General features: G+C 45.8%; 1 protein-coding gene across 1 annotated transcript in view; it reads left to right on the top strand.

Moving 5' to 3' along the window:
- PAPPA (pappalysin 1) overlaps window positions 1-12,270 on the top strand; it is a 362,370-nt gene that overhangs the window by 156,936 nt on the left and 193,164 nt on the right. The gene's annotated exons all lie outside the window — the stretch shown is intronic.

Here is a 12,270-nt window from a genome sequence, read left to right as displayed (position 1 = left end):
AAACAAAACTTCACATCCTGGGAGCTGCATGAAACAGCAATCATAATGTATGTATTAAGAATGTACTTATGTCTTCACAGGGCTGGGGATGTAGATGTTGTTCTGAGAGCCAAAACAGAATGGAATTTGCCAGTGTGATATTTGTTTGGGGAAATTTTGGAAAACAAGGAACTATTGTGTAAAACCTTCCTCCTTGTTGAGGCTTGTGGTTTATCCTCCTCCCTCCTCCAACAATTACAGAGTTTCTCAAGAGCAAATTCAGAATTGTTGACTAAAGGTCATTTATCTAGTATAGATGGCTTTTCACTCTGGCTGTCAGGAAGATTTGATGCTGGAAATTACCCCAATACAATACAGTAGGAAGCTTGCTAAAGCCAAGCTTGAATGTGGATGTTTGGAGGCTGTTAGCTGGAGAAAGGAAAGGTCTTGTCCGCTCTAAAGAAGTAACAGCCCCTGATACTTTCTTACCTCCTTACTTGTCATGATGGTATCCAAAGACCAATAACATTCCTACAAATGAGCACAGGGATGACAGCCAAAGAAAAGATCCTCATTCGTTTAAGGTAGCAGGCAGATCTACCCACTTTGGTTAGATTTTCTGCTTCTTTGCCTGTTTGCCCCATGCCCTGAATTGATTTACTGATGACTCCATTGATTTTTGCACAGATATGCCAACGTAGACCATTAGAGAGCTGCCGGGAGAAAATCGGACAGTGCAGTATGAGGAGCACTCAGAGGACTTTTCTAGCTCAGTGCACTTTTTCAGAGGTGCCGTTTCTACCTTACATCCTCAGCATAGTGCCTACCTCCACGTTGCTGTGTCTCCTGCAATATGGTGTTCTCCCTGCAAATGCATACATCTTTCAGTAAGGGGGAATGCTTGGTAACGAGAGCTGAACAGCAAGTTGTGAGTCAGGGACTTGGAGAGCTTTAGTGCCACGTATCATCACCTTTCCTGTACCTGTTGTCACTCCAGTGCAGCTTGGTTTGGTGGTTTCTGAACGTTGCTGTCAGCTGATGGTGGTCCAGGTGCCATCAGCCGTATGTGGCAAGCAAACCCAGCCTCTGCTGCTTGGCTTGCTCCAGTTGTGCTTTTGGGCGGTTTCAGTCGAAGACTTTTGTGTATCTTTTCCAGTTCTCAGCTGCAGGCATTTCTCAAGGCCTGGACTTCAAGACTGGTTTTAGGCCGTGGATGTTTGCTTTGCATGGAGTGAAGGACTGGTCAAAGGCCATCACTTCTCAGGAAATCAGTGAGCCACACAGAGCAGCTCTCTCCTTTTTGTGCGCCTGAAGTCCTGAGGCCCCCTTAATATCAAAAGGCTGGAGGTAAGCCTAAGTTTGGCTCCTGCTGCCTTTTCCAACAGATGATTCAATGGAAGCTTAGCCTGACAAGCCCGTGGATGTGCGACTGCCCCTCGCCATCACACGTGCAGCAAGGCCATGCTCCAGGTGACAGTGCAAGGTGCAGGAGCCGGTGGCTGGGAGGCAGCGGGACGCACGCTGCAGCTGTCGGGGCTGTACCTAGTACGTGGGTAAGCAATCGGCTCCTGTCTCCAGGGCTGTCAATCTGGAACCTTTCACCAGCACTAAATTCACTTTAGAAAAATAAAATAGAGAGACAGGGAGATTAGTCAGACTTCTAAAATGCTTCAAGAAACTTTAATGTTATTATCTAAGCAGAAAGATATCCAGCAATTCCTCAGCTATTTAACATAATAGGCAGTTGCTGACAAACGACGTTATCGAGCGTACACCCTTGAGTGAGGAAGAACGATATGATCTTGCTTAAATTGTATTTTAACAAACATGCCTATCTAACAATTAAGCTGGAGCAATTTTACTCTAATAGATGCTTTTGCTGCTTAATATAGAAATTTACATGTTCATTTGTAGCCCCCAGAGATCACACAGCTGCCAGATTCCCAGCTGCCACCACCCCATTCCTCCCCCTACAACTTGCTCTCAGCTTTGGCTACGAGCACTTGATCTAACGAGGCACTTTAAAATACAAATCCCACTGTTTTCTTGGCCGCGGAGCCGAGCTCACTGGGCTGTATTTGCAACAGGCCGTCTGCCAGCCAGACACCCTTACGTGCTCACCTAAGCTAATTTTACTCTCTCTGATGGCAAAACCGCTCTCTCCCCCTCCCTGCTTATCAGAATCCTGTTGCATTATACGCAACGCAACGAGTGCCTGTGACGGGTGATCCTCATCAGTGCACTCAGTTGTGGAGTGCGGTGCAAGGGCTGCTGTGCCCTGGGTCCGCTCTGCGGCCATGCTGGGGTGCTTCTGGGGTGCTCCGGGCACCTTGGGCCCCCAGGGAGACGGGGGCTATTCAGCTGAGGCTCTGCCATCTGACTGACGAGGCGTTTCCCAGATAAGGAGCTTACAGTGGGAGGTGGCAACATGCAACTCGGGCGCTGGCAGCATTTTTCCATTCTCCAGTTACTCTGTAGTTCAGCTTGGGACAGACACAAGCCTGATGTAATACGCTGCATGCTATTTCAAGGAAACAGAGCCTGTGTCCTTCAGGCCAGCTTCAGAAACTTTAGTAGATAAGGAATCCCACTCTGAATGTTTCTTACAGTCCCAGATGAGAGAAACAGGTAATGCTTGCTTTCAACTCTGCCAGTGAAGTACAGGTATTTCATCTAAAATCCCAGAAGGGCTTGCCCGTAGCTCTGCATTTCACATGTGCACGTGCTTTTAGCACTGACCTAGGAGAGATGGCAGGTAGAAATGGATGCATGGCCAACAGTTCTTAGGGAACTGTGAAATCAGTTACCTCTGGACTAGCGATACAGAAACCCACATAACGACGTGGGTACTTTGCTCCCGTTCCCCCTGGGATGAAGGAGCCGAGGGTTTTGGTTTACCTTCAGGCCTCCTCTGTTGTAGTTCTGTCCTAGAGATGAAGGCTCATCTGACCCAGGCGCTCCCTTTTGCCCCCTGGATGCGGTTAGCAGCAGGATACTGAGCTAGAAGGGGGCTGGCTCTGATCAAGAGCTCGTTCTTATTGAGGACCCAGCAAAGCCGTGTCTCTAAGTAACTTGCCCAGCACCAGGAAAAAAGCCCAAACTTCTCTGTGAAGTGATTTGGCATGAATAATTCTGTACGCTCGAGACAAAGGGGCATATCCTCCAGTATAAATCAATTTATGTTTTCTAGGGATTTGGCCTAAAGCTTTTTTCTCTGACTTGCATACCATTGTGACGGTTTTGTAAAACATTGTCAAAGATAATTCATTGTGGATTATCTTGTATAATGATCAGCTGCCCATATTGTAACAAGGGGCTTCCAAAAGCGTTATTTCCTCCCCCTCACCTATGCTGAGTGATAAACCTCATACCAGAGGTGCCTGTGAGGGTTGGATGGCCGGAGAATCTGTTCCATTTGTTCTCCCATTTAAAACAAAAACACTTTTACTTATCCGTAATCAAGGAGGGAGGCAACGCCACTCCACTTGGCAAACAAACTTATAATAAGTGCACTTGCTGGAAAAATTTATAGTTTGTTCCTGAAAAAATAGACTGAGTTTATTGATAGCATAGCACAATCTGACTTGTGTTTCCTGCGTGGCAAAGGGAATGAGCATCCTCCCTTGGTCCAGAGCTGACCTCTCTTCTGCAACATGAGAAATGCCTTCAACAGGCCCAGTTAGAAACTAGATGGTAGAGCTGGGAAATGAATTTGGGAAATCTCCTCCTCCCAGAGTGAAGAAATGCATCTTCTGAAATAACTTGTGGAGCAATAAGTTACCCTCGGAAGAAGTGGTCCCTGTGCTGCTCCAAGAGCAGGAAAACACCTCCATGCTTCTATGGACTTGTGTGATTTTAAGAAACAGTTTCAACAATGCCTTTCCCCAGTCTTCTGTCAGCTTTGCAGAGGTGAACCAAAATCCAAAATACCCTTGCCGAGAACTGTCCCTACTAAGTGAACGCTGCAAATGGAGGTTGGCTTTGGTTGGCGTTGTCTCCGGGGGTGTTCAAGGAAAGGTTGGACATGGTGCCTAGGGACATGGTTTAGTGGGTAGTAGTGGGTTTAGTGGTAGTAGGGGATGGTTGGACCAGATGGTCTTGGAGGGCTTTTCTAACCTTAATGATTCTAGGAAGTGCAACAACCACAGGAAGGAACCTTGCACCAACCATTTAGCCAAATACAGACGTGTTGATGCAGTCAACAGTAATTGCATGTTTGAGGAGGACATCTCTGGAAAGCATCTTCCAAACCATACAGAGCTATACAGCGGTGTCATATAACTAGAGCCCTGGAAATACTTTGCTCTGCCTTGCTTGTGTCCAAAAACTCCTGGAAAGAGACTCCTGCGGATGTTGCGCAGAAAAGATTTCAGCCTGCAGAAAAGCTCTGCTGACATTTGTCTCGTGGCCTCTTGTCACTACCACCTCGTGAAGTGCCTTCTCCTCGAGAAGTGGAGGGCTTCAGATTAGACAACAATTTTTGTGCAGCTCAAAATAAAGCATTGAATGTAGGTGCTCAGTGCTTTAAAAGTAAATGGAGATAAAATTGGTCTCCAAGCTTCACGTGGAGTGAAAAACTGAATCCCATCATTTTGAAAAGTTGGAACTGAAACGTTCAGACTCTCAAAAGCTTTGTTTTCTGTTTTTTTCCATCTCTTTTGGCCAAAACTGTTTGCTTAATTTTGTATAGCTACAAGAGAAAATGTGATTAGCCAGCATTTCACTTAGGGCTTAAAAACAAACAAAGTAAACCCCAGACCTACCTAAAAAGGAACGCCCTCAGGTGTAGCTACTTCTGCATCTAGGCCATATGAGAAGTAACAGCCAAGGTTACAGTTTTCTAATGCTTTTTACATAAAACCTTGACTTTCCTTTTTTTTTTTTTTTTTTCAGTTACTCATTCAGGCTGAAATTTTCCCTGCTGGTTCATCTCTTAAAACATTTGAGCCAAGCTAGTCTTCTCTTTCCAGGAACAAATTGGGAGGAAATCATGTTGTATTGCCCATTAAAAAAAAAAAAAAGAAAAGCCAAAAACACAAAACAAACAAACTCACAGCTGTTCCAACGTGAAACTCTCAAACTTCCACAGAAAAAGACTTGACATTTGTTGATAGTGGGGGCCTCACTCCAGTACTGCTGATGTGCATTTTGCTGTTGCTACATTTGCAGCTAATTCTGTCTCCAGCTGTGCACATAGCATGGTGTTGGAGCTCCTGCACCTGAGCTACCAACACATGGCAGAAGAAGAGACCTCTCTCCTGTGCTGTACTCACATGCAAAAAATAAAGCTTCGTTTTCTCTCCACCCCACTTCATTCGTGGAGCAAAGATCTGTGCCTTGAGTGAGGCAGAGGTAAGCAACATGTGATAGAAGAGCATGTGATCACAGCGTTCAGGAGGTTGTTGTTAGTGTGTGTGCACATGGGGAACAAATTTTGATTGCACAATCAAGCATAATTCAGGGATTTCCTAATCACTGAAATCTTGACTCTGCAACCTTATGAATTTTCTTCCATCTGTGGTGGTGTAATTCATTGCTATAATTGCAACAGATGGCTTTTTTTTTTTTTTTTTAAGAAAACATGATAAGGCAAAAACTAAAATAGTAAAAATTTGAAAGACTTAGGGCCTAGGACTTTGTATACTGTGTGAAGTGTCAGGTTCTGATATAAATATACATTTGGCACTTACCTGGCTATAAAATACAGTAGCCCTGATTAATTTTAAGAAAAATCCTGCTTAGTTTTTTAGATAGCTTACAGTGCACAAACTTTCTCCTGGGTAGTGGCCAGGCAGTAGCTACTTGTCACTGTAATAACTCTTATAGCTCTGCCATGGCAGCTTCTTGAGGATGCATCATCATCCTCAGCCTGTCTGATCTGAGACAGAGCACAAATGATAGGAATATATAATTCTGTCCATCTTGCAGGCTGCAGGCTAAGGCTAAGTGACACAATTTTGGAGAAATGAAAAGCAGATTTTCCCCCAGATCTTTGGCTTAACTCAATGTACATTGTGAGCTCAGTGTTTTGAAGGAGATCTGAGTTACCTTTTCAGAAAGCTTTAGATTGTGTAGACCTCTGTGATTCCTGGCTTCACAGCACCAGGAGTGTCAAAGTGTCGTGTCAGAGGCTGTTCTGATGGCATCGTATGCAAGATATAGAAAGTAAAGGTAAATCCTAGGAAAGGTTTCCAGTCCTCCTTTGAATGTTGAAGAATTTTGGAGAAACTGAGAGCAGAGGCAGCAAAACACCTGAACTTCTGGAAGAGTCCTTAACACAAACTTCTGAACCTTTTGGTGTTCATAAGTGATCTCCAAAGGAAAATGTCAGTATTTACCTAATTTGATATGAAATGAGCAAAGTGGAGAGAACTAGAGAACAAAGGCTGGAGAAAGCTGGAGAATGAAGGTAGGGAACAGTACACTGTGCACATTATGCAGAGAGGGGCTACATGTTAGCCTTGCCTAGAAGTGAGCTTTGGTTAAAGACAGTGCTCTTCGCTTCTTGTTAATCGACGTGGTATTAGTGCCCCATTATCCTAAAGGCTTCTAGGTAGGCACCAAATTTGGATAGCAGAACACAGGGAGGAGTGCCTCTATACATTTAATAGCTGGAGGAGAGGATTACCGATGCTGAAAGCAGCAGAGCTGTCTGCAGAATGCGAGCAGAGCCAGTGACACTGACATGACATGCTGATCTGCTGAGCATCTGGGGGAAGGTAGGGGAAAAGTTTTGCCTGGTCTGATCTCAGGATAGTGACAGGTTGAGAGCTGGCGTGGGTAGCAAGAGAAGCTTTGGTAAAAGACAAAATAAGGGAAAACCTAAATACCCCTATACCTGCCCTGCTTGGCTCTCTGCTATGATGTAGTGTGAACCTATGGACTTTTTATGTTACTGGTAGTTCTTTAGGGCCTTGCTGTTTTAGTGGCAATTTTTTTGTTTGTTTTTTAAGGAATAGAAATGCATCAGCTGAAAAGGGTCCAAGTCTGTGCTACTATGGATTTTGCTGGGCATCTCGAGTTTCTCTTGTATGAAATTTTTTGAGCATCATCAAATAGGGGTAAGACAAACTTTGGGCCAACACTACCCACCTCCTGATACAGGATGTAGGGCTTTTCTAATTCTTCTTCCTGCAGGTACAGCATGCTATGACTGCGGAGAATAACGTTAGGTAATGTTAATATTTTCAGGAGATTTTTTCACTTAATGCAATCACTTGAATCCGTAATTGAGGCTGCCTGCGACATCCTTTTAATCTAGTAATGGTATGACTCTATAACAGCCTATTTGAAGTGTCAGCATTAGGGAAGGAGAGTGAGCTGGATAGCTGGAAAATGTGCTCATCCCTAATGCAATTATTAGTATTTTAAAATAACTTGTTCAGAATGAGGGAGAGGGAGTTACTGACTACACATTCAGAGTTTTTCCTCTACCTTGGGATCCATTTTGATCCATTTTGGAGGTGTGGAAGAAGGGAAGCCAGAGCAAAGACCTAGCTTCTGCCTTCAGCCTTTTCTAGAAAACACCCTAATATCCTCCGCGGCAATCGCTTCATTGACCAGGACCCAGAAAACCTTCCCACTGATGCCGGAGTCCTCCTGCATGCCAGTGTCAGAGGCCGGTGACAGCCCCCAGCGAGTTGTGGCCCTGACTCATGCCTCACGTCCGTGCTGCTTCCTCCTGCACACCCACCCCAAGGCATGGCCGTGGAGCCAGGCCCCGCTGGGCCTTTGGCCACGTGCTCCTGTTGCCAGGCCCGGGGCCCATTCCATCACTGCTGTCTGCTACTGAGGCTGCTCCTGTACTTCTTCTGTTTCGGTTTCTTGTGTCCCTTCTGGAGGCCCGGGTACACCCTCCCTAATCTCTGGTTGACCACTGTCGCTCAAAGGTGTCCTCAGCAGCAGCGAATGTGCAGCTGGGTGCTGTGGCACAGGGCAAGGTGAGCAGCTGGCAGCACTGCATCTGCTCTCTGCATTGCTTAAGGGCTGGGAGCAGCTTGGTGGGATCAGCAGGATCTGTCCCATATGCCTTCCCTTCCCCTTTCCCCTTTGGGCGCTGTCTTTAAAACCTGGGGGTGGAGTGCTTCTTCTAATACGTTGATTTTTGTAATGGGTTAAGAAGCACAGGAGGAAATCAGCAATGGTAGACTTGTTGGGATTATTTTCAAACCATGTTTTATTCTTAGTCAACTATAATGGGACTGCAGGAGGCTTTATGCTGCAAAAAAAACTCAGCTGAGTGCAGTGGCTTAATGGGCACGGGGACTTTCAAAAATGAATATAGTTTATTTTTATGTAGCGTCTTTTTTTTTTTCAGGAAGTATTTTACAGAGAGGAGGTAAAATAGGCAATGAATGCTTCCAGGAGCCGGATGCTTCTTTAGAAGGAGAAAGGATGAAGTGGTAGATAAAGAAGGACAGGTACTATTTAGACGTGGGAAGGATGAGGGGAGAGAATGGAAAGTGAGAGTAATGGGAGAAAGAAAATGAACGTGAAGGAGTTGGACAGTAAGAGAGGAGAAGGATGCAATTACAGATGGGGAAAGAAGAGGGGAGGTGAATATTACATTTGGGGCTAGAAGCAAAGGAACAAGTTTTGGGCAAGAGAGGTTTAGCACGAGATGGCTGCTGAGAGGGGAGGGGGAATGATGAGGCTGTGAGAGGAGGGGTGGCGGGTGACTGAGGTTTTTGCCTGACCGAATCAGTGGGTCCCCATGGTTCTGATGATGGTTGTACCCTGGCACCAGATTTCTGGGACTTCCAGGAAACCCGATTCCAACACTGGGGTCATCAGGCATGCTGGTGAGTAGCCAGGGGTTCATAGCCCACCTATGGGAAACCGGTTTCTGCACAAGAGCAGGCTTTTCAGAAAAATATTGTCTCTGTATGGGATTGGCACTGAAAGAAAGATTGCTAAGCATGAACAGCCTAGCTCCACCTCAGGCAGGCCACACATCCAAACTCCTCTGCCAGTGGTAAGAGGTTAGCCCTGTCAAAGTCCTCCATGATTTTAATCTGTAGGTGATTAAATGGCTCCTGCATCTTGCCCTCTGACAGCAAGTCATGAAGAAAGGTGAGATCCCATTTGCGCTAACAGATTTTAACCTAAGCTCTCTGCCCTCTAGTCTTCGGAATTAACGGAGACAGCAGCCCATTGAGCACTCAGGCCATGAACACCCGGGGTGAGAAGGGCATGAGGAGACGTGGTACCTCCAGGGAAGCACCTCCTGCCCCTCTTACTGAGGGGGAAATGTGTCCAACTACCAATCTGAAACAACTGATGATGTCCATTGCCAGAGTGTTTCTGTTGAAACCTGTGTCCACTCCTGTTAGAAGCTTGTTGTCAATGCTAATCCCGTCCCAAAGAGCTCATGGGCTGATACGTGGAGAAAGAGAGGTCTGGAGCCCTTGGCAAATTGAGACGAGGAACGATTTCCCCTCCCCTGAACAGTGCATGTGAATGAATTTTATGCAGATGAAGTACTTTGTAAAAACAAAAACAAAAAAAGATGCCTCATAACTGGAGAAGGAAATAGTGAGAGAAAATACCAAAGAGCCTGAAGGCTGAGGAGCTTTTATTCCACACTCCGTACAAGAGTAACTTAGACTTAATGGTCCCGGGAGGAGGGATAAGGAAACTACAAGCACCAGAAGTAATTATAGTAAACTGTGTAGAAAATTAGCTGCTCTGAATGGAGATATAGCATGGCCGTTTCTCAGTGAGTAATCTTAGCTTTTGCTCGGGATCTCAGCTTCCCCTAGAGTGAAGGCCTTGGAAGCCTGAGGCTTTCCTCACAGTGCTCCAGGCCCTCTGCGGCCCAGGGAGCCCCACAGCACGCGGGGACAGCCGGCAGGAGCCGGAGGTGGATGGATGAGGGGAGCTCTTCGGGCAGCCCTCAGGAGTCGGCCTGTGGTACAGCAATGGGAGAGCCACTGCCGACTGCCGTCGGTGCCTTTTTGCCTCAGGTGAACCAGCCACTGGGGGGAAAAGAAGAGAGAAGTGCTCGGTTCCTCTGACCTGCTTCCTACTGGGTACGTGCGTGCTGCCTGCCGTAGGCATTGGGGCTGGAAAAGCTGATGGTCAGCTCAGTTCTGCCTCTACGGAGGCCTGGGAGAGCAGGCGTGCGCCCTGAAAGGCTTTGAATCTTGCCCCTCCCTGATGATTTGCAAAGTTTAATTTCTGTAATGGGCTCTGGTGACAGAGGCATTCACTGTTTTTTTCCAACAGGAATTGCTGAATGTATGAATGACTCATCCTGTAGGCGGGAGATATAATGGCAGCCTTCGATATCCTGATCTAAGGGCGGGGAGGCTGTGTGGGAGGGGAGGAATGGGGTACACTTTAGGTGAAATTATCCACCTTGCTTCCCCTTCCTCAGGCAGCCCCTCCTCATTCTCTCAAAGTCCCTTCCTGGCCTGGGATCAGGATAATGCTGAGAGAGGGAAGGGGAAGGCTGAGGGCCTTCCTGTGGGAGATGAAGTTTATAATATATGCATTTGCCTGGAAATGCCATAAGAAATTAATATTTGTTACAGAAACAGTGGGACTGCATTAATATTTTAATATTAAATGAATATTTAATTTGAAAGCTTTGATTTGAAAGTGAATGAGACAGCCGTGACATGAACAGTTGTGCTGTTCCTGTTAAGAAATGTTAATGATTTATTGACAATGTCGGTAGCAATAACTTTACACCGTTTCAGTTACATAATGCCTTTGAAATATTGGTAAAGTGATTACTGAGAACAAAAAGCAGGCTGGCTTCAGCAGCCCTTTTGGGAAGGACTCGTGTTCGAGAAAAGTGCGATTCCCTGCAGGGAGGGGATCCCATCCCGTCCCCAGGATCCGGGCTGCCTGGGGCAGTGGTCAGCCCCTTGTACTGGTTCTGTCCTTCTCCCTTGCTCACGTGCTGCTCTGGCAGTGGTTCCTGAAGCACCAGGCTGAACCTGGGGGAGCCGAGAGCTTCGAGAGCTGGGTTCCTCTGCCAGCTTCCCACTGTGACTCCTGCCAGGGACCTCAATGCCCTTCAGAGCTGAGAGTGGATTGTGTTGGGGGTTCTTGTAGATCTTCTGCATGACGATGACTCAGGAGTATCAGCTAATTCTTATGCACTCAGTAGTCTTAAGGATCAAGAACACCTTGATTGCCCGAGCAGGTTTATTCTGTACCTTTTAAAGGGCTGTTGAAGCTGGACATGTACTTCCAGGAGCTCTGTTAGGGTTTTATGCCCCGGATATGGAGGCAGTGAGGGAACAGAGAAAGGCAAACAGGTCTGTTGCCTTATGAATACCCTGAATTTAGCCTTAAATTGCAGCTGAAGCTGGAAGTCATTGGCTGAATGTGGCTCTGGTGAGCCTGAACTAGATGCCTACAGCCCACAGGTGTTGGTTCTGAAAACTCTCTAACTGTATGCTTTAAGCCCCTTGAAAACTTTTAGAGAAAGTTCTCTTCTGCTGGATAAATAGGGATGTGGAATATTTTTGTGACATGATCTGTTACCCATTAGCTGAGAACAAGGAAAATTCATCTAAAAAATAATTAAAGAGACACTTTGGCATGGTGTCCTGAACACAGTACCATGCTGTAGGTTCCCAATTCCAGAAATGTGTTTCTTCTTAAAGCCAATCTTTGCACAAAATTAAGAGAAAAATTCACAAAGTGGCCCAATCTAAACAAACAGTTGTGCATTTTTTCTTCTTCCCTCTCTCTCTTAATTTCGTGCCATTGTTAAAATCATCCTTATTAAAAGTTAGTGGAACAAGTTAGTGGAACAAGGAAACAAAAACCCAATGTAGGATGTGGTTTAAAGTACTGCTTATTGAGCCTGATAATCTTTCTCAGTTTTCAACTGCATTTTTCTGATGGCAGTCTTGGTGACTTTAGTGTTGGCAAAAGATACTAACACCAAAGGCTTCACCTTGTGTGACAAATGTCAGCAAAAGTTCTGTGTGCTTCACCACTGTCCTGGTCCCTCTGCTACCTCCCGGGAGTTTTCTAGGTAAGGTTTTGAGGAGTGCAGACTCATGATGACTTCCAACAGATCACATCACAGAAGGCTTTCAGAATATCAGATCAATTTAACAGCCTTGGTCGTGCTCAACAAGGTTGGAAAACAGTTGACTATCAACCCTTATTTAAATCCTTTGCTTGGACTGAAATAATTTTAGAAGTAGGCACCAATATACCCATATAGTTCTTGATTTTGTTGGGTTTGCCCCGAAACCTGTACAACGGGACTCACCAACCCCGCACCTTTAGCAGGAGAACTGCCCACATTCCCCATGAAGTAAT

Source organism: Anser cygnoides, chromosome 20, assembly GCF_040182565.1.
Source record: "Anser cygnoides isolate HZ-2024a breed goose chromosome 20, Taihu_goose_T2T_genome, whole genome shotgun sequence".
Taxonomy (NCBI): domain Eukaryota; kingdom Metazoa; phylum Chordata; class Aves; order Anseriformes; family Anatidae; genus Anser; species Anser cygnoides.
This window is presented reverse-complemented; position numbering and strand designations above follow the sequence as displayed.